This window comes from Gasterosteus aculeatus, chromosome 2 (genome assembly GCF_964276395.1).
Source record: "Gasterosteus aculeatus chromosome 2, fGasAcu3.hap1.1, whole genome shotgun sequence".
Lineage (NCBI taxonomy): Eukaryota > Metazoa > Chordata > Actinopteri > Perciformes > Gasterosteidae > Gasterosteus > Gasterosteus aculeatus.
Window position 1 is genome coordinate 22,489,048 of NC_135689.1, and position 9,460 is coordinate 22,498,507.

At 44.5% G+C, this 9,460-nt stretch overlaps 39 non-coding genes and 1 pseudogene across 39 annotated transcripts; all 40 read left to right on the plus strand.

The window, feature by feature from the left end:
• Positions 1-101: 101 nt before the first annotated feature.
• Positions 102-220, plus strand: LOC144389934 (5S ribosomal RNA). The gene has a single exon (XR_013453978.1). It is a non-coding gene; the product is annotated as a 5S ribosomal RNA (ribosomal RNA).
• A 116-nt stretch (positions 221-336) lies between these two features.
• Positions 337-455, plus strand: LOC144401693 (5S ribosomal RNA). Its single transcript, XR_013463628.1, has one exon. It is a non-coding gene; the product is annotated as a 5S ribosomal RNA (ribosomal RNA).
• Positions 456-572: 117 nt separating this feature from the next.
• Positions 573-691, plus strand: LOC144396325 (5S ribosomal RNA). The gene has a single exon (XR_013458471.1). It is a non-coding gene; the product is annotated as a 5S ribosomal RNA (ribosomal RNA).
• A 116-nt stretch (positions 692-807) lies between these two features.
• Positions 808-926, plus strand: LOC144401694 (5S ribosomal RNA). Its single transcript, XR_013463629.1, has one exon. It is a non-coding gene; the product is annotated as a 5S ribosomal RNA (ribosomal RNA).
• A 117-nt stretch (positions 927-1,043) lies between these two features.
• LOC144398960 (5S ribosomal RNA) lies at positions 1,044-1,162 on the plus strand. The gene has a single exon (XR_013461106.1). It is a non-coding gene; the product is annotated as a 5S ribosomal RNA (ribosomal RNA).
• Positions 1,163-1,278: 116 nt separating this feature from the next.
• LOC144397119 (5S ribosomal RNA) lies at positions 1,279-1,397 on the plus strand. The gene has a single exon (XR_013459264.1). It is a non-coding gene; the product is annotated as a 5S ribosomal RNA (ribosomal RNA).
• A 116-nt stretch (positions 1,398-1,513) lies between these two features.
• On the plus strand, positions 1,514-1,632 carry LOC144401695 (5S ribosomal RNA). Its single transcript, XR_013463630.1, has one exon. It is a non-coding gene; the product is annotated as a 5S ribosomal RNA (ribosomal RNA).
• Positions 1,633-1,749: 117 nt separating this feature from the next.
• On the plus strand, positions 1,750-1,868 carry LOC144399826 (5S ribosomal RNA; annotated as a pseudogene).
• A 117-nt stretch (positions 1,869-1,985) lies between these two features.
• On the plus strand, positions 1,986-2,104 carry LOC144396326 (5S ribosomal RNA). Its single transcript, XR_013458472.1, has one exon. It is a non-coding gene; the product is annotated as a 5S ribosomal RNA (ribosomal RNA).
• A 116-nt stretch (positions 2,105-2,220) lies between these two features.
• LOC144397067 (5S ribosomal RNA) lies at positions 2,221-2,339 on the plus strand. The gene has a single exon (XR_013459212.1). It is a non-coding gene; the product is annotated as a 5S ribosomal RNA (ribosomal RNA).
• Positions 2,340-2,456: 117 nt separating this feature from the next.
• Positions 2,457-2,575, plus strand: LOC144396327 (5S ribosomal RNA). Its single transcript, XR_013458473.1, has one exon. It is a non-coding gene; the product is annotated as a 5S ribosomal RNA (ribosomal RNA).
• A 116-nt stretch (positions 2,576-2,691) lies between these two features.
• LOC144397247 (5S ribosomal RNA) lies at positions 2,692-2,810 on the plus strand. Its single transcript, XR_013459392.1, has one exon. It is a non-coding gene; the product is annotated as a 5S ribosomal RNA (ribosomal RNA).
• A 117-nt stretch (positions 2,811-2,927) lies between these two features.
• On the plus strand, positions 2,928-3,046 carry LOC144396328 (5S ribosomal RNA). The gene has a single exon (XR_013458474.1). It is a non-coding gene; the product is annotated as a 5S ribosomal RNA (ribosomal RNA).
• Positions 3,047-3,162: 116 nt separating this feature from the next.
• On the plus strand, positions 3,163-3,281 carry LOC144397078 (5S ribosomal RNA). Its single transcript, XR_013459223.1, has one exon. It is a non-coding gene; the product is annotated as a 5S ribosomal RNA (ribosomal RNA).
• A 116-nt stretch (positions 3,282-3,397) lies between these two features.
• Positions 3,398-3,516, plus strand: LOC144399754 (5S ribosomal RNA). The gene has a single exon (XR_013461900.1). It is a non-coding gene; the product is annotated as a 5S ribosomal RNA (ribosomal RNA).
• Positions 3,517-3,633: 117 nt separating this feature from the next.
• LOC144398705 (5S ribosomal RNA) lies at positions 3,634-3,752 on the plus strand. Its single transcript, XR_013460852.1, has one exon. It is a non-coding gene; the product is annotated as a 5S ribosomal RNA (ribosomal RNA).
• Positions 3,753-3,868: 116 nt separating this feature from the next.
• Positions 3,869-3,987, plus strand: LOC144397089 (5S ribosomal RNA). The gene has a single exon (XR_013459234.1). It is a non-coding gene; the product is annotated as a 5S ribosomal RNA (ribosomal RNA).
• A 117-nt stretch (positions 3,988-4,104) lies between these two features.
• Positions 4,105-4,223, plus strand: LOC144399217 (5S ribosomal RNA). Its single transcript, XR_013461362.1, has one exon. It is a non-coding gene; the product is annotated as a 5S ribosomal RNA (ribosomal RNA).
• Positions 4,224-4,339: 116 nt separating this feature from the next.
• On the plus strand, positions 4,340-4,458 carry LOC144397248 (5S ribosomal RNA). Its single transcript, XR_013459393.1, has one exon. It is a non-coding gene; the product is annotated as a 5S ribosomal RNA (ribosomal RNA).
• Positions 4,459-4,575: 117 nt separating this feature from the next.
• On the plus strand, positions 4,576-4,694 carry LOC144396329 (5S ribosomal RNA). Its single transcript, XR_013458475.1, has one exon. It is a non-coding gene; the product is annotated as a 5S ribosomal RNA (ribosomal RNA).
• A 116-nt stretch (positions 4,695-4,810) lies between these two features.
• On the plus strand, positions 4,811-4,929 carry LOC144397100 (5S ribosomal RNA). The gene has a single exon (XR_013459245.1). It is a non-coding gene; the product is annotated as a 5S ribosomal RNA (ribosomal RNA).
• A 117-nt stretch (positions 4,930-5,046) lies between these two features.
• Positions 5,047-5,165, plus strand: LOC144396330 (5S ribosomal RNA). The gene has a single exon (XR_013458476.1). It is a non-coding gene; the product is annotated as a 5S ribosomal RNA (ribosomal RNA).
• Positions 5,166-5,281: 116 nt separating this feature from the next.
• On the plus strand, positions 5,282-5,400 carry LOC144397249 (5S ribosomal RNA). Its single transcript, XR_013459394.1, has one exon. It is a non-coding gene; the product is annotated as a 5S ribosomal RNA (ribosomal RNA).
• A 117-nt stretch (positions 5,401-5,517) lies between these two features.
• On the plus strand, positions 5,518-5,636 carry LOC144396332 (5S ribosomal RNA). The gene has a single exon (XR_013458478.1). It is a non-coding gene; the product is annotated as a 5S ribosomal RNA (ribosomal RNA).
• A 116-nt stretch (positions 5,637-5,752) lies between these two features.
• Positions 5,753-5,871, plus strand: LOC144397111 (5S ribosomal RNA). The gene has a single exon (XR_013459256.1). It is a non-coding gene; the product is annotated as a 5S ribosomal RNA (ribosomal RNA).
• Positions 5,872-5,988: 117 nt separating this feature from the next.
• Positions 5,989-6,107, plus strand: LOC144397122 (5S ribosomal RNA). The gene has a single exon (XR_013459267.1). It is a non-coding gene; the product is annotated as a 5S ribosomal RNA (ribosomal RNA).
• A 117-nt stretch (positions 6,108-6,224) lies between these two features.
• On the plus strand, positions 6,225-6,343 carry LOC144399706 (5S ribosomal RNA). The gene has a single exon (XR_013461852.1). It is a non-coding gene; the product is annotated as a 5S ribosomal RNA (ribosomal RNA).
• Positions 6,344-6,460: 117 nt separating this feature from the next.
• Positions 6,461-6,579, plus strand: LOC144396333 (5S ribosomal RNA). Its single transcript, XR_013458479.1, has one exon. It is a non-coding gene; the product is annotated as a 5S ribosomal RNA (ribosomal RNA).
• Positions 6,580-6,695: 116 nt separating this feature from the next.
• On the plus strand, positions 6,696-6,814 carry LOC144397133 (5S ribosomal RNA). The gene has a single exon (XR_013459278.1). It is a non-coding gene; the product is annotated as a 5S ribosomal RNA (ribosomal RNA).
• Positions 6,815-6,931: 117 nt separating this feature from the next.
• LOC144389935 (5S ribosomal RNA) lies at positions 6,932-7,050 on the plus strand. The gene has a single exon (XR_013453979.1). It is a non-coding gene; the product is annotated as a 5S ribosomal RNA (ribosomal RNA).
• A 116-nt stretch (positions 7,051-7,166) lies between these two features.
• LOC144399048 (5S ribosomal RNA) lies at positions 7,167-7,285 on the plus strand. Its single transcript, XR_013461193.1, has one exon. It is a non-coding gene; the product is annotated as a 5S ribosomal RNA (ribosomal RNA).
• Positions 7,286-7,401: 116 nt separating this feature from the next.
• Positions 7,402-7,520, plus strand: LOC144401696 (5S ribosomal RNA). Its single transcript, XR_013463631.1, has one exon. It is a non-coding gene; the product is annotated as a 5S ribosomal RNA (ribosomal RNA).
• A 116-nt stretch (positions 7,521-7,636) lies between these two features.
• Positions 7,637-7,755, plus strand: LOC144396334 (5S ribosomal RNA). The gene has a single exon (XR_013458480.1). It is a non-coding gene; the product is annotated as a 5S ribosomal RNA (ribosomal RNA).
• A 116-nt stretch (positions 7,756-7,871) lies between these two features.
• On the plus strand, positions 7,872-7,990 carry LOC144397144 (5S ribosomal RNA). Its single transcript, XR_013459289.1, has one exon. It is a non-coding gene; the product is annotated as a 5S ribosomal RNA (ribosomal RNA).
• Positions 7,991-8,107: 117 nt separating this feature from the next.
• On the plus strand, positions 8,108-8,226 carry LOC144399218 (5S ribosomal RNA). The gene has a single exon (XR_013461363.1). It is a non-coding gene; the product is annotated as a 5S ribosomal RNA (ribosomal RNA).
• Positions 8,227-8,342: 116 nt separating this feature from the next.
• Positions 8,343-8,461, plus strand: LOC144397155 (5S ribosomal RNA). The gene has a single exon (XR_013459300.1). It is a non-coding gene; the product is annotated as a 5S ribosomal RNA (ribosomal RNA).
• A 117-nt stretch (positions 8,462-8,578) lies between these two features.
• Positions 8,579-8,697, plus strand: LOC144392206 (5S ribosomal RNA). The gene has a single exon (XR_013455598.1). It is a non-coding gene; the product is annotated as a 5S ribosomal RNA (ribosomal RNA).
• Positions 8,698-8,813: 116 nt separating this feature from the next.
• LOC144397167 (5S ribosomal RNA) lies at positions 8,814-8,932 on the plus strand. Its single transcript, XR_013459312.1, has one exon. It is a non-coding gene; the product is annotated as a 5S ribosomal RNA (ribosomal RNA).
• A 117-nt stretch (positions 8,933-9,049) lies between these two features.
• Positions 9,050-9,168, plus strand: LOC144398181 (5S ribosomal RNA). Its single transcript, XR_013460328.1, has one exon. It is a non-coding gene; the product is annotated as a 5S ribosomal RNA (ribosomal RNA).
• Positions 9,169-9,284: 116 nt separating this feature from the next.
• LOC144389936 (5S ribosomal RNA) lies at positions 9,285-9,403 on the plus strand. Its single transcript, XR_013453980.1, has one exon. It is a non-coding gene; the product is annotated as a 5S ribosomal RNA (ribosomal RNA).
• The last annotated feature ends 57 nt before the right edge of the window (positions 9,404-9,460 follow it).

A 9,460-nucleotide genomic window follows, 5' to 3' on the forward strand; every position in this document is an offset into this window, starting at 1 on the left:
GTAAAAGACACAGAGAAGAACTTAGAAAGTGACTCCATTTCATTGTCAAAACTACAAAACCTTTGACACATTTTAAAAGATTAGGTAGAGGACATACAGTTGCTTACGGCCATACCTCTCTGGCTCCGCCTGATCTCGTCAGATCTCAGAAGCTAAGCAGAGTAGGGCCTGGTTAGTACTTGGATGGAAGACCGCCTGGGAATCCCAGGTGCTGTAAGCTTTTTCATTTCGATCTGTAAAAGACACAGAGAAGGCCTTAGAAAGTGACTCCATTTAATTGTCAAAACTACAAAACCTTTGACACATTTTAAAAGATTAGGTAGAGGACATACAGTTGCTTACGGCCATACCTCTCTGGCTCCGCCTGATCTCGTCTGATCTCAGAAGCTAAGCAGAGTAGGGCCTGGTTAGTACTTGGATGGAAGACCGCCTGGGAATCCCAGGTGCCGTAAGCTTTTTCATTTCTCTCTCTGGAAGAAATCGAGAAGGCATTAGAAAGTGACTCCTTTTTCATTATCAAAACTCCAAAACCTTTGACACATTTTAAAAGATTAGGAAGAGGACATACAGTTGCTTACGGCCATACCTCTCTGGCTCCGCCTGATCTCGTCTGATCTCAGAAGCTAAGCAGAGTAGGGCCTGGTTAGTACTTGGATGGAAGACCGCCTGGGAATCCCAGGTGCTGTAAGCTTTTTCATTTCGATCTGTAAAAGACACAGAGAAGGCCTTAGAAAGTGACTCCATTTCATTGTCAAAACTCCCAAACCTTTGACACATTTTAAAAGATTAGGAAGAGGACACACAGTTGCTTACGGCCATACCTCTCTGGCTCCGCCTGATCTCGTCTGATCTCAGAAGCTAAGCAGAGTAGGGCCTGGTTAGTACTTGGATGGAAGACCGCCTGGGAATCCCAGGTGCCGTAAGCTTTTTCATTTCTCTCTCTGGAAGAAATCGAGAAGGCATTAGAAAGTGACTCCTTTTTCATTATCTAAACTCCAAAACCTTTGACACATTTTAAAATATTAGGAAGAGGACATACAGTTGCTTACGGCCATACCTCTCTGGCTTCGCCTGATCTCGTCTGATCTCAGAAGCTAAGCAGAGAAGGGCCTGGTTAGTACTTGGATGGAAGGCCGCCTGGGAATCCCAGGTGCTGTAAGCTTTTTCATTTCGATCTGTAAAAGACACAGAGAAGGCCTTAGAAAGTGACTCCATTTAATTGTCAAAACTACAAAACCTTTGACACATTTTAAAAGATTAGGTAGAGGACATACAGTTGCTTACGGCCATACCTCTCTGGCTCCGCCTGATCTCGTCAGATCTCAGAAGCTAAGCAGAGTAGGGCCTGGTTAGTACTTGGATGGAAGACCGCCTGGGAATCCCAGGTGCCGTAATCTTTTTCATTTCTATCTGTAAAAGACACAGAGAAGGCCTTAGAAAGTGACTCCATTTCATTGTCAAAACTACAAAACCATTGACACATTTTAAAAGATTAGGTAGAGGACATACAGTTGCTTACGGCCATACCTCTCTGGCTCCGCCTGATCTCGTCTGATCTCAGAAGCTAAGCAGAGTAGGGCCTGGTTAGTACTTGGATGGAAGACCGCCTGGGAATCCCAGGTGCCGTAAGCTTTTTCATTTCTCTCTCTGGAAGAAATCGAGAAGGCATTAGAAAGTGACTCCTTTTTCATTATCAAAACTCCAAAACCTTTGACACATTTTAAAAGATTAGGAAGAGGACATACAGTTGCTTACGGCCATACCTCTCTGGCTCGGCCTGATCTCGTCTGATCTCAGAAGCTAAGCAGAGTAGGGCCTGGTTAGTACTTGGATGAAAGACCGCCTGCGAATCCCAGGTGCTGTAAGCTTTTTCATTTCGATCTGTAAAAGACACAGAGAAGGCCTTAGAAAGTGACTCCTTTTTCATTATCAAAACTCCAAAACCTTTGACACATTTTAAAAGATTAGGTAGAGGACATACAGTTGCTTACGGCCATACCTCTCTGGCTCCGCCTGATCTCGTCTGATCTCAGAAGCTAAGCAGAGTAGGGCCTGGTTAGTACTTGGATGGAAGACCGCCTGGGAATCCCAGGTGCTGTAAGCTTTTTCATTTCGATCTGTAAAAGACACAGAGAAGGCCTTAGAAAGTGACTCCATTTCATTGTCAAAACTACAAAACCTTTGACACATTTTAAAAGATTAGGAAGAGGACATACAGTTGCTTACGGCCATACCTCTCTGGCTCCGCCTGATCTCGTCAGATCTCAGAAGCTAAGCAGAGTAGGGCCTGGTTAGTACTTGGATGGAAGACCGCCTGGGAATCCCAGGTGCCGTAAGCTTTTTCATTTCTCTCTCTGGAAGAAATCGAGAAGGCATTAGAAAGTGACTCCTTTTTCATTATCAAAACTCCAAAACCTTTGACACATTTTAAAAGATTAGGAAGAGGACATACAGTTGCTTACGGCCATACCTCTCTGGCTCCGCCTGATCTCGTCTGATCTCAGAAGCTAAGCAGAGTAGGGCCTGGTTAGTACTTGGATGGAAGACCGCCTGGGAATCCCAGGTGCTGTAAGCTTTTTCATTTCGATCTGTAAAAGACACAGAGAAGGCCTTAGAAAGTGACTCCATTTCATTGTCAAAACTACAAAACCTTTGACACATTTTAAAAGATTAGGAAGAGGACATACAGTTGCTTACGGCCATACCTCTCTTGCTCCGCCTGATCTCGTCTGATCTCAGAAGCTAAGCAGAGTAGGGCCTGGTTAGTACTTGGATGGAAGACCGCCTGGGAATCCCAGGTGCCGTAAGCTTTTTCATTTCTCTCTCTGGAAGAAATCGAGAAGGCATTAGAAAGTGACTCCTTTTTCATTATCAAAACTCCAAAACCTTTGACACATTTTAAAAGATTAGGAAGAGGACATACAGTTGCTTACGGCCATACCTCTCTGGCTCCGCCTGATCTCGTCTGATCTCAGAAGCTAAGCAGAGTAGGGCCTGGTTAGTACTTGGATGGAAGACCGCCTGGGAATCCCAGGTGCTGTAAGCTTTTTCATTTCGATCTGTAAAAGACACAGAGAAGGCCTTAGAAAGTGACTCCATTTCATTGTCAAAACTACAAAACCTTTGACACATTTTAAAAGATTAGGTAGAGGACATACAGTTGCTTACGGCCATACCTCTCTGGCTCCGCCTGATCTCGTCAGATCTCAGAAGCTAAGCAGAGTAGGGCCTGGTTAGTACTTGGATGGAAGACCGCCTGGGAATCCCAGGTGCCGTAAGCTTTTTCATTTCTATCTGTAAAAGACACAGAGAAGGCCTTAGAAAGTGACTCCATTTCATTGTCAAAACTACAAAACCTTTGACACATTTTAAAAGATTAGGTAGAGGACATACAGTTGCTTATGGCCATACCTCTCTGGCTCCGCCTGATCTCGTCTGATCTCAGAAGCTAAGCAGAGTAGGGCCTGGTTAGTACTTGGATGAAAGACCGCCTGCGAATCCCAGGTGCTGTAAGCTTTTTCATTTCGATCTGTAAAAGACACAGAGAAGGCCTTAGAAAGTGACTCCTTTTTCATTATCAAAACTCCAAAACCTTTGACACATTTTAAAAGATTAGGTAGAGGACATACAGTTGCTTACGGCCATACCTCTCTAGCTCCGCCTGATCTCGTCTGATCTCAGAAGCTAAGCAGAGTAGGGCCTGGTTAGTACTTGGATGGAAGACCGCCTGGGAATCCCAGGTGCTGTAAGCTTTTTCATTTCGATCTGTAAAAGACACAGAGAAGGCCTTAGAAAGTGACTCCATTTCATTGTCAAAACTACAAAACCTTTGACACATTTTAAAAGATTAGGAAGAGGACATACAGTTGCTTACGGCCATACCTCTCTGGCTCCGCCTGATCTCGTCAGATCTCAGAAGCTAAGCAGAGTAGGGCCTGGTTAGTACTTGGATGGAAGACCGCCTGGGAATCCCAGGTGCCGTAAGCTTTTTCATTTCTCTCTCTGGAAGAAATCGAGAAGGCATTAGAAAGTGACTCCTTTTTCATTATCAAAACTCCAAAACCTTTGACACATTTTAAAAGATTAGGAAGAGGACATACAGTTGCTTACGGCCATACCTCTCTGGCTCGGCCTGATCTCGTCTGATCTCAGAAGCTAAGCAGAGTAGGGCCTGGTTAGTACTTGGATGGAAGACCGCCTGGGAATCCCAGGTGCTGTAAGCTTTTTCATTTCGATCTGTAAAAGACACAGAGAAGGCCTTAGAAAGTGACTCCATTTCATTGTCAAAACTACAAAACCTTTGACACATTTTAAAAGATTAGGAAGAGGACATACAGTTGCTTACGGCCATACCTCTCTTGCTCCGCCTGATCTCGTCTGATCTCAGAAGCTAAGCAGAGTAGGGCCTGGTTAGTACTTGGATGGAAGACCGCCTGGGAATCCCAGGTGCCGTAAGCTTTTTCATTTCTCTCTCTGGAAGAAATCGAGAAGGCATTAGAAAGTGACTCCTTTTTCATTATCAAAACTCCAAAACCTTTGACACATTTTAAAAGATTAGGAAGAGGACATACAGTTGCTTACGGCCATACCTCTCTGGCTCCGCCTGATCTCGTCTGATCTCAGAAGCTAAGCAGAGTAGGGCCTGGTTAGTACTTGGATGGAAGACCGCCTGGGAATCCCAGGTGCTGTAAGCTTTTTCATTTCGATCTGTAAAAGACACAGAGAAGGCCTTAGAAAGTGACTCCATTTCATTGTCAAAACTACAAAACCTTTGACACATTTTAAAAGATTAGGAAGAGGACATACAGTTGCTTACGGCCATACCTCTCTGGCTCCGCCTGATCTCGTCAGATCTCAGAAGCTAAGCAGAGTAGGGCCTGGTTAGTACTTGGATGGAAGACCGCCTGGGAATCCCAGGTGCCGTAAGCTTTTTCATTTCTCTCTCTGGAAGAAATCGAGAAGGCATTAGAAAGTGACTCCTTTTTCATTATCAAAACTCCAAAACCTTTGACACATTTTAAAAGATTAGGAAGAGGACATACAGTTGCTTACGGCCATACCTCTCTGGCTCCGCCTGATCTCGTCTGATCTCAGAAGCTAAGCAGAGTAGGGCCTGGTTAGTACTTGGATGGAAGACCGCCTGGGAATCCCAGGTGCTGTAAGCTTTTTCATTTCGATCTGTAAAAGACACAGAGAAGGCCTTAGAAAGTGACTCCATTTCATTGTCAAAACTACAAAACCTTTGACACATTTTAAAAGATTAGGAAGAGGACATACAGTTGCTTACGGCCATACCTCTCTTGCTCCGCCTGATCTCGTCTGATCTCAGAAGCTAAGCAGAGTAGGGCCTGGTTAGTACTTGGATGGAAGACCGCCTGGGAATCCCAGGTGCCGTAAGCTTTTTCATTTCTCTCTCTGGAAGAAATCGAGAAGGCATTAGAAAGTGACTCCTTTTTCATTATCAAAACTCCAAAACCTTTGACACATTTTAAAAGATTAGGAAGAGGACATACAGTTGCTTACGGCCATACCTCTCTGGCTCCGCCTGATCTCGTCTGATCTCAGAAGCTAAGCAGAGTAGGGCCTGGTTAGTACTTGGATGGAAGACCGCCTGGGAATCCCAGGTGCTGTAAGCTTTTTCATTTCGATCTGTAAAAGACACAGAGAAGGCCTTAGAAAGTGACTCCATTTCATTGTCAAAACTACAAAACCTTTGACACATTTTAAAAGATTAGGAAGAGGACATACAGTTGCTTACGGCCATACCTCTCTGGCTCCGCCTGATCTCGTCAGATCTCAGAAGCTAAGCAGAGTAGGGCCTGGTTAGTACTTGGATGGAAGACCGCCTGGGAATCCCAGGTGCCGTAAGCTTTTTCATTTCTCTCTCTGGAAGAAATCGAGAAGGCATTAGAAAGTGACTCCTTTTTCATTATCTAAACTCCAAAACCTTTGACACATTTTAAAATATTAGGAAGAGGACATACAGTTGCTTACGGCCATACCTCTCTGGCTCCGCCTGATCTCGTCAGATCTCAGAAGCTAAGCAGAGTAGGGCCTGGTTAGTACTTGGATGGAAGACCGCCTGGGAATCCCAGGTGCCGTAAGCTTTTTCATTTCTCTCTCTGGAAGAAATCGAGAAGGCATTAGAAAGTGACTCCTTTTTCATTATCAAAACTCCAAAACCTTTGACACATTTTAAAAGATTAGGAAGAGGACATACAGTTGCTTACGGCCATACCTCTCTGGCTCGGCCTGATCTCGTCTGATCTCAGAAGCTAAGCAGAGTAGGGCCTGGTTAGTACTTGGATGGAAGACCGCCTGCGAATCCCAGGTGCTGTAAGCTTTTTCATTTCGATCTGTAAAAGACACAGAGAAGGCCTTAGAAAGTGACTCCTTTTTCATTATCAAAACTCCAAAACCTTTGACACATTTTAAAAGATTAGGTAGAGGACATACAGTTGCTTACGGCCATACCTCTCTGGCTCCGCCTGATCTCGTCTGATCTCAGAAGCTAAGCAGAGTAGGGCCTGGTTAGTACTTGGATGGAAGACCGCCTGGGAATCCCAGGTGCTGTAAGCTTTTTCATTTCGATCTGTAAAAGACACAGAGAAGGCCTTAGAAAGTGACTCCATTTCATTGTCAAAACTACAAAACCTTTGACACATTTTAAAAGATTAGGAAGAGGACATACAGTTGCTTACGGCCATACCTCTCTGGCTCCGCCTGATCTCGTCAGATCTCAGAAGCTAAGCAGAGTAGGGCCTGGTTAGTACTTGGATGGAAGACCGCCTGGGAATCCCAGGTGCCGTAAGCTTTTTCATTTCTCTCTCTGGAAGAAATCGAGAAGGCATTAGAAAGTGACTCCTTTTTCATTATCTAAACTCCAAAACCTTTGACACATTTTAAAATATTAGGAAGAGGACATACAGTTGCTTACGGCCATACCTCTCTGGCTCCGCCTGATCTCGTCAGATCTCAGAAGCTAAGCAGAGTAGGGCCTGGTTAGTACTTGGATGGAAGACCGCCTGGGAATCCCAGGTGCTGTAAGCTTTTTTATTTCGATCTGTAAAAGACACAAAGAAGAACTTAGAAAGTGACTCCATTTCATTGTCAAAACTACAAAACCTTTGACACATTTTAAAAGATTAGGAAGAGGACATACAGTTGCTTACGGCCATACCTCTCTGGCTCCGCCTGATCTCGTCAGATCTCAGAAGCTAAGCAGAGTAGGGCCTGGTTAGTAATTGGATGGAAGACCGCCTGGGAATCCCAGGTGCTGTAAGCTTTTTCATTTCGATCTGTAAAAGACACAGAGAAGGCCTTAGAAAGTGACTCCATTTAATTGTCAAAACTACAAAACCTTTGACACATTTTAAAAGATTAGGTAGAGGACATACAGTTGCTTACGGCCATACCTCTCTGGCTCCGCCTGATCTCGTCTGATCTCAGAAGCTAAGCAGAGTAGGGCCTGGTTAGTACTTGGATGGAAGACCGCCTGGGAATCCCAGGTGCCGTAAGCTTTTTCATTTCTATCTGTAAAAGACACAGAGAAGGCCTTAGAAAGTGACTCCATTTCATTGTCAAAACTACAAAACCTTTGACACATTTTAAAAGATTAGGTAGAGGACATACAGTTGCTTACGGCCATACCTCTCTGGCTCCGCCTGATCTCGTCTGATCTCAGAAGCTAAGCAGAGTAGGGCCTGGTTAGTACTTGGATGGAAGACCGCCTGGGAATCCCAGGTGCTGTAAGCTTTTTCATTTCGATCTGTAAAAGACACAGAGAAGGCCTTAGAAAGTGACTCCATTTCATTGTCAAAACTACAAAACCTTTGACACATTTTAAAAGATTAGGAAGAGGACATACAGTTGCTTACGGCCATACCTCTCTGGCTCCGCCTGATCTCGTCAGATCTCAGAAGCTAAGCAGAGTAGGGCCTGGTTAGTACTTGGATGGAAGACCGCCTGGGAATCCCAGGTGCCGTAAGCTTTTTCATTTCTCTCTCTGGAAGAAATCGAGAAGGCATTAGAAAGTGACTCCTTTTTCATTATCAAAACTCCAAAACCTTTGACACATTTTAAAAGATTAGGAAGAGGACATACAGTTGCTTACGGCCATACCTCTCTGGCTCGGCCTGATCTCGTCTGATCTCAGAAGCTAAGCAGAGTAGGGCCTGGTTAGTACTTGGATGGAAGACCGCCTGGGAATCCCAGGTGCTGTAAGCTTTTTCATTTCGATCTGTAAAAGACACAGAGAAGGCCTTAGAAAGTGACTCCATTTCATTGTCAAAACTACAAAACCTTTGACACATTTTAAAAGATTAGGAAGAGGACATACAGTTGCTTACGGCCATACCTCTCTGGCTCCGCCTGATCTCGTCAGATCTCAGAAGCTAAGCAGAGTAGGGCCTGGTTAGTACTTGGATGGAAGACCGCCTGGGAATCCCAGGTGCCGTAAGCTTTTTCATTTCTCTCTCTGGAAGAAATCGAGAAGGCATTAGAAAGTGACTCCTTTTTCATTATCTAAACTCCAAAACCTTTGACACATTTTAAAATATTAGGAAGAGGACATACAGTTGCTTACGGCCATACCTCTCTGGCTTCGCCTGATCTCGTCTGATCTCAGAAGCTAAGCAGAGTAGGGCCTGGTTAGTACTTGGATGGAAGACCGCCTGGGAATCCCAGGTGCTGTAAGCTTTTTAATTTCGATCTGTAAAAGACACAGAGAAGGCCTTAGAAAGTGACTCCATTTAATTGTCAAAACTACAAAACCTTTGACACATTTTAAAAGATTAGGTAGAGGACATACAGTTGCTTACGGCCATACCTCTCTGGCTCCGCCTGATCTCGTCAGATCTCAGAAGCTAAGCAGAGTAGGGCCTGGTTAGTACTTGGATGGAAGACCGCCTGGGAATCCCAGGTGCCGTAAGCTTTTTCATTTCTCTCTCTGGAAGAAATCGAGAAGGCATTAGAAAGTGACTCCTTTTTCATTATCAAAACTCCAAAACCTTTGACACATTTTAAAAGATTAGGAAGAGGACATACAGTTGCTTACGGCCATACCTCTCTGGCTCCGCCTGATCTCGTCTGATCTCAGAAGCCAAGCAGAGTAGGGCCTGGTTAGTACTTGGATGGAAGACCGCCTGGGAATCCCAGGTGCTGTAAGCTTTTTTATTTCGATCTGTAAAAGACACAGAGAAGAACTTAGAAAGTGACTCCATTTCATTGTCAAAACTCCAAAACCTTTGACACATTTTAAAAGATTAGGTAGAGGACATACAGTTGCTTACGGCCATACCTCTCTGGCTCCGCCTGATCTCGTCAGATCTCAGAAGCTAAGCAGAGTAGGGCCTGGTTAGTACTTGGATGGAAGACCGCCTGGGAATCCCAGGTGCTGTAAGCTTTTTCATTTCGATCTGTAAAAGACACAGAGAAGGCCTTAGAAAGTGACTCCATTTAA